The sequence below is a fragment of the Humulus lupulus genome, chromosome 1 (genome assembly GCF_963169125.1).
Source record: "Humulus lupulus chromosome 1, drHumLupu1.1, whole genome shotgun sequence".
Taxonomy (NCBI): Eukaryota; Viridiplantae; Streptophyta; class Magnoliopsida; order Rosales; family Cannabaceae; genus Humulus; species Humulus lupulus.
This window is the reverse complement of record NC_084793.1, coordinates 127,519,403-127,527,166: the sequence shown is the minus strand read 5'-3', so window position 1 is coordinate 127,527,166 and position 7,764 is coordinate 127,519,403.

Sequence of the window (7,764 nt, the reverse complement as noted above, 5' to 3'; positions counted from 1 at the left end):
TGAGAATGATGAGCTGAACGTTGTTCTGATAGAACACTTATGAAGGGGATAGTATTCTGAAATCTTCTCTATAAATAAAGAGGTCATGCACCATTGTAAAGGACCGAATTTTTGTGATCTTGAGAGAAAACTCTGGAAAATTCATCCTTGAAGAATTTTCAGAGGTCTTCTTAAGTTTAATAACAAAGACTCGTGGACTAGGCAGATTTAACTGCTGAACCACGTAAAAAATCTCGTTTGTATTATCGTATTTTTTGGCCATTACTGATTATTGTTTACGTGCTCTTCTTTCACTGTTGACGAAAAACGGCGTCAACAGTGCGGCCTAAGGGCGCTAACCCTAGTTATCATATGTAGTTTGATTATTGATATGAATTGATATACTTGGTGTGATGAATACTTGATTGTTATGAAAGCTTAAACTGATTAAGTACATGATTATGCAATATGAGATATTTGACTATCTGTTGATTGATTATGCTCTGTTATTGTGTTTTCTTGCTGGGCCTTGGGTCATGGGCGCTACGTGGTGCAGGTAAAGGCAAAGGCAAGTTGGACCAACATTGAGTCGGAGAGCTGCGGGGCTGAATGTACATAGTCAGCTGTTCGGCCGCCATGGCCGAGGAGTGGATCAGGACAAGAAATGCTTAACAGTCTGTTTTGCCTTAGAGTGGCTAGTATTTAAATCTTGAATCTTTGTAAATGGCTTTAATCTTATTAATTTTGGGATCCCGTGTAAACAGAAAATGTTATCTATAAGAAATACGACTTTTGGGACCAAAATCTTATAACCCTAGTTCCATTAACACGTTTATAATGAAATGACTTGATTAGCAAGTCTAGCACCTTTATAAACACACAATGTAACGGTCTTGGCTATCCAGGGCATTATAACTTGGTCTCAGAGCGTCCTAGGTTTATGGGTTCCTGAATAGTGGCTGCACATGTTAATTCGCCGCGAAAGACAATCTCGACTCAGGGTTTGGTAATTGTGTACACATGATTATGTGCTTAAATGATTTGAATGAGATATGACTATTGATATCTGTTTGATTAATAGGGAGCATGAGATACTGATAGGGCCTGGCCCTTGACTATTGCATAATGTTATTGAGGCATGCTTATCAGCACTGCTATGCATGTGAATGAATATTTGGATAAATTGCTATGAAATTGATTGCTTGCGAATGATTGGAGTTCCAGTGATGGATCATGAAAGGATTATTACCCTGTCATCATAGTCTGATTGCTGAGTCGTTGATTGCAGATTGCCTTGGATAATTATTCGTCCAAGAAAATCTACGCGACTAGCCTGCAGGTCCGGGACTAGAGATGATGATCAGGGCCAGACCCCTCTGCCAGTCCCTGAGAACTAGCAGCAACTGATGGCAGACATGCAGGCTCGGCTACAGATCCAAGATGAAAAAAACCGAATTTTGCAGCAGCAGGCTCCATTTGGGAGTGTTGCCCCCATTGTGCCACCTGCAGTGGTACCTGTTGTGCAGCCAGTTGAGGTTGGGAACAAGTGGGAACCATTGTATGAGCGGTTCAGGAAGCAACAGCCCCCGATCTTTGAGGGAGGACCCGATCCACTGAAGGCTGGACAGTGGATGACCATGATTACTACCATTCTTGATTTTATGAGGGTAGAGGGACATGACAGAGTGGCATGTGCCACATATATGCTAAGAGAGGATGCCTGAATCTGGTGGGAAGTGGCATCACAGACCAGAGATGTTACTGCTTTGACTTGGGAGGGATTCAAGGACTTGTTCAGTCAGAAGTATTATAATGTTGCCATCAGGGCAGCGAAAGTAAATGAGTTCGTGGGTTTAGTTCAGGGCAGTATGACAGTTACAGAGTATGCCCTAAAGTTTGACAGACTTGCAAAATTCGCACCAGATCTTGTGCCTACTGATGCAGCTAGGTAGGACAGGTTTATTAGAGGGCTTAATGCTATGATTGGCTGAGATGTGAGGACAGTTCCTGGAGGGAAAACTTATGCCCAGGCTATAGAAAAGGCTCTTACCGCTGAGGAAGCGGAGAATAAGATATGGAGAGAGAGTGCAGTGAGGCGGGAGGGCCGCAGGGTGGTGCCTTCCTATGTTGGTTTTGGTAGGGGCAGAGGCCCCAGTGATTTGAAGAGGAAGACCCCTGATGCTTCGATCGCTCCTGGCCTTGATAGGAGAGGTCGGGGTACTCAGGGAGGCCATTAGGGAGGTGGTGATACATGGAGGACTTATCCTGAGTGTACAAGGTGCAGAAGACGCCATCCGGGCGAGTGTCGAGCTAAGGCCTGTTATGTGTGTGGGGTGGTGGGACACCTCAAGAAAGATTGCCCGAGAGTGAAGAAGGGAGATGCAGGGAAGGTGGACAGCTTGACTCCAGCTCAAGTGTTCACCCTGACGCAGGCGGAGGCCGAGGCTAGTCCCTCGGTAGTGACAAGTCAACTTTCTAGTGCTGGCACTCCTTTTACTTTATTGATTGACTCTTGTGCTACACACTAGTTTGTTTCTAGTAAGGTGATTGATAGACTGTGTAGGCCTAGTGAGTATTGTGTTTTAGGGTTTAGGACTATTTTGCCTACAGGGGAATTGGTAGTGTCTAGGAGGTGGGTGAGAGCACTGCCAGTGATAGTTGATGGTAGGTAGTTATCAGCAGACTTGATTGAGTTAAATATGGAGGACTTTGATATGATTCTAGGTATGGACTGGCTGGCTAGATATGGAGCTACCATTAACTGCAGGAAGAAGATGGTGACTTTTGAGCCAGAGGGAGAGGATCCCTTTGTTTTTGTGGGAGCGGTGCATCGACCCCGCATACCCAGGATATCGGTGTTGAGAGCCAGAGACTTGTTATAGGGCGGATGCATAGGCTTTCTAGCTAGTGTGGTGGATACCACCAAGGTTTCACCAGTAGGACCGGAGGAGACCAGATTGGTTTGCGAGTTCATAAATGTGTTTCCTGAGGACTTGCCAGGGTTGCCGCAGAGTGGAGAAATTCAGTTTGTTATTGAGTTGGCGCCAGGGACAGAGCCAGTGTCGAAGGCACCATATAGGATGGCACCGGCGGAACTGAAAGAATTGAAGATATAGTTGTAGGAGCTTCTGGATTTGGGGTTTATCAGGCCTAGTTACTCGCCATGGGGTGCTCCAGTTTTATTCGTGAAGAAGAAGGATGGGACTTTGAGAATGTGTATAGACTACCAGAAATTGAACAAGCTGACTATCAAGAAAAAGTATCCCCTACCAAGGATTGATGACTTGTTTGATCAGCTGCAGGGTAAGACGGTGTTCTCAAAGATTGATCTTCGATCTGGGTATCACCAGCTAAGGATCAAGGATGAGGATATACCGAAGACGGCCTTCCGAACGCGGTACGGGCATTATGAGTTTCTGGTCATGTCATTTGGTTTGATCAATGCCCCGACAGCCTTTATGGATCTAATGAACAGGGTGTTCAAGGATTTTCTGGATCAGTTCGTTATTGTCTTCATCGACGACATCTTAGTGTATTCCAGTTCAGAGGCAGAGCATGAGCTTCATCTTCGACAGGTTCTTCAGAGGTTGAAGGAGCATCAGTTGTACGCCAAGTTTAAGAAATGTGAATTTTGGTTACCAGAAGTGACATTCCTTGGACATATCGTTGGTGCAGATGGGATTAAGGTGGATCCATCTAAGGTAGAGGCAGTTAGGGATTGGCCGAGGCCAAGGAACGCCTCGGAGGTGCGGAGTTTTCTTAGTTTGGCAGGTTACTACAGACAGTTTGTAGAGGGCTTCTCAAAGATAGCGGCACCAATGATAGAATTGACACGGAAGAATTTGAAGTTTATCTGTTCAGAAAAGTGTGAAGGCATTTTTCAAGAGTTGAAGCGACGACTTATTACAGCGCCTGTGTTGAGTCTTCCTTCGGGGGAAGGGAAGTTTGGTTTTTACTGCGATGCATCGAGGTTGGGTTTAGGTTGTGTGTTGATGCGGAATGAGAAGGTTATAGCTTATGCATCCCGACAGCTGAAGGAGTATGAGCAGCGGTATCCTACCCATGATTTGGAGCTAGCAACGGTGGTATTCGCACTGAAGATCTGGCGACACTACTTGTATGGGGAGAAGTGCGAGGTGTACACCGACCATAAGAGTCTAAAGTATTTCTTTACACAGAAGGACCTGAACATGAGACAGAGGCATTGGCTTGAGTTGGTAAAGGACTATGATTGTGATATTCTTTACCATTCGGGGAAAGCCAATGTGGTGGCAGATGCATTGAGCCGGAGAGGCCCAGGTCAGTTTTATAGTTCGATTCAGATCTCAAGGGAGTTAGCTGATGAGATGGTCAGAGCGGGGATAGAGTTGGATGTAGGCCAGTTGGCCAATATTACTCTGCAGTCGACCCTGCTAGAGCGGATTAGAGAAAGACAGTTGGCAGACGTTCAGTTACAGGAGATTAGAGAGAATGTCTTAGTGGGAGTAGCTAAGGACTATTCTATATCTGAGGTTGGTCTGCTTCGGTATCAGGGAAAAATATGTGTTCCAGCTAATGAGGGGATCAGACGAGAGATACTAGATGAGTCTCATACGATGCCGTACTCGCTTCATCCGGGTACCACGAAGATGTACAAGGATGTACAGACGTTATATTGGTGGCCCGGGATGAAAAAAGATGTGGTGGAGTACGTAGCCAGATGCTTAATCTGTCAGCAGGTGAAAGCTGAGCATCAACGACCAGCAGGGTTGTTTCAGCCGTTAGGTATTCCCAAGTGGAAATGGGAGGACATTACTATGGATTTTGTGGGAGGTTTACCCAAAACAGTGGGGCTTCATGACTCGGTGTGGGTGATAGTGGACAGGTACACCAAGTCAGCCCATTTTCTTCCAGTGAGGTCGACATATACTGTGGATCAGTATGCTGAGTTGCATGTGAGGGAGATCATACGTCTCCATGGGGTTCCTAAGTCTATAGTGTCAGACCGAGATCCTATCTTCACTTCCAAGTTTTGGAGTGGTTTGAAGAAAGCTTTGGGGACTCAGTTGAAGTTCAGTACAGCCTTTCATCCTAAGACTGATGGATAGTCTGAGAGGACGATTCAGGTGTAGGAGGATATGCTCAGAGCGTGTGTGATTGACTTTGAGGGTTCATGGAGTAAGTATCTTTCGTTGATTGAATTCTCGTATAACAATAGTTACCAATCAACAATTGGAGTGGATCCCTATGAGATGTTGTATGGGAGGAAGTGTAGATCACCCATTCATTGGGATGAGATGGGTGAGAGAAAGTATTTGGAACCAAACATGGTCCAAAGAACAAGTGAAGCTATAGAAAAGATTCGAGCTAGGATGCTCGCCTCTCAGAGCAGACAGAAAAGCTACACTGATCTTGAGCGTAGGGACGTGGAGTTCCAAGTTGAGGACCACGTGTTCCTTCGAGTTTCACCATTGCGGGGAGTGAGGAGGTTTCGAAAGAAGGGCAAGCTAAGCCCTAGATTCATTGGACCATTTGAGATCCTGGAAAGGATTGGTTAGGTGGCATTTAGGTTAGCCTTACCGCCATCATTGTCAGGAGTCCATGACGTATTCCATGTTTCTATGCTTCGGAAGTACGTCTCAGATGTAACTCATGTATTGAGGTATGAAGATTTGGAGTTACTGACAAATTTGGCTTATGAAGAGCAACCGGTTCAGATCTTGGATCGGAAAGATAAAGTATTGTGGAATAAGACAATTCCTCTTGTTAAAGTGTTGTGGAGGAATAGTAGGGTTGAGGAGGCGACCTGGGATCTTGAGACAGCGATGCGGGATCAATATCCCGAGTTATTCAGGTAAATTTCAAGGAAGAAATTCTCATTAGGAGGGGATAGTTATAACGACCCAAATTTACTAATAAGGCTTAAGGGCCTTGATTAGTGTGCCGAGATGGCATAATTGGAATATATGTGATTTAATGATTAAAAGTATGCTATATGACTATTTGAATATCTGAGATGCATGACTATGCGTATTAGTATGCATGTAGGCCCTGTTTAGGTTAGAAAGGGCATAATTGTAATTTTGGCCCGTTGAGGGCATAACTGTATATATATGTGATAACTGTTGAGACCACATTATTATGTGGATATATTTGTGATCTGTGATTCGAGACGATTCTAGTGAGCGGATTAGAAAAAAAGTCACGGCGGAGATTTATACCCGGCTCGGGGCGAGCCTGGGGGTATAAATGGGAATTTAGAGAATATATATATTGGAGTCCATTTTGACATTTAAGAATATAATTAGTGATTGGTTAGGTGTCGGGAAGTAAGCGGTAAATATTAGAGACATTCGAGGAATTAGCGGGAATCGGGTGAAAGGACCAAAATGCCCCTAGGTGCATTTAAAGGCTTAGAATTAAAGGGAGGGCAGATTGGTCATTTGGCTTCTATAGGATAAGTGTTATCAGGTTTTATGCCTTAGTGGGAAAAGTCTAGAGTCTGAAGGAAAAGAAAAGAAAAGGGAAAGAAGAGCAGGCCATTTCCAAGGTCGGTTTAGGCATATCTCCATCAGTTCTTGAGGTATTTTGGGACAGAAACTTAGGGAGAATCAGAGCAGAAGCTTGAGCTTAAGGTCTTTGACCTTGCTGGAAGAATTAGCAGGGATTCAACAAGAATAAACCATCCATTTGAGGTAAGACTCAAGGTAGTTCATAAGTTTTAGTACTGGTTTTGAGTTGATTTTCTAAGCATATTTTTGTGGGAATCCTAGGGAGTTTGGGCTGAAGATTTGAAGAGAATAAGGTCAAGCTTGTGAGGAGGACAACCTAGGCTAAACTCATCCAGCAAAGGTAAGGGATTCTACTTTGAACTTTGTGGTTTCAGTGGCTGTTTTGCTGAGTTTTTGAATTCTAGGTTCAGCCATGGTGAAATCTTTGATTATGGGTGCATGTGGTTGAGTTGTGTATGGTTGGGATGCTTGGGATGAGTTAGACATGTTAGTAAGCTTGTTTTTAAGTTTGGATGAAGTTTGGAAGAGTTTTGGTCAAGTTTGGCTCGGGGAAAATCGAAGGAGAAAATGGCAAGTTTTGCTGTTCTGTGACTAGCTCTACAGCGCTAGCCTTTGGGCGCTGTAGCGCTAGGCCAAGTATTCTGGGCGAGTTTGGGCTCTATTTGTAGCGCTGTAGCGCCCTCCTTAGAGCGCTATAGCGCTACCCTGTTTCCAGAAAGGGGTTTTTGAGTTATTTTCAAGGGTTTTTGCCCGGGGGTTCGGGTTTCGATTCCATCACCCCGTTTGGTGGAATTAGAGCTTCCCGAGGGCTCGGGATTGCTCCCGAGGCTAGGTTTTGTACTTGAGGTTTGGTGATTATTTTGACCTATGGTTGTGACTAGGTGTGCGCTAGGGCTCAGGAGGGATCATGCTCAAGGATCAAAGTGAACGAATCTAGCGAATTTAAAGGTAAGAAAACTGCACTCGGTTATTTGTTTGTGATGGGACTAAGTGCTCCCGATATCTGTATAATGTCATAGATAGTATTATGCCATGGGACATGTGATAAACGACCTAAGGGTGTCGTATACAATATTTGCGCACAGGGCGCGGCTTGGCCACTGGTAGCCGAGGACAGCTTAATATTCACTGAGCTCGGTTTAAGCGTGCTTGAGTTAGTGGGATAAACAGAGGGAGCGGCCTAAGGGCGCTAACCCTAGTTATCATATGTTGATTGATTATTGATATGAATTGATATACTTGGTGTGATGAATACTTGATTATTTGACTATCTGTTGATTGATTATGCTATGTT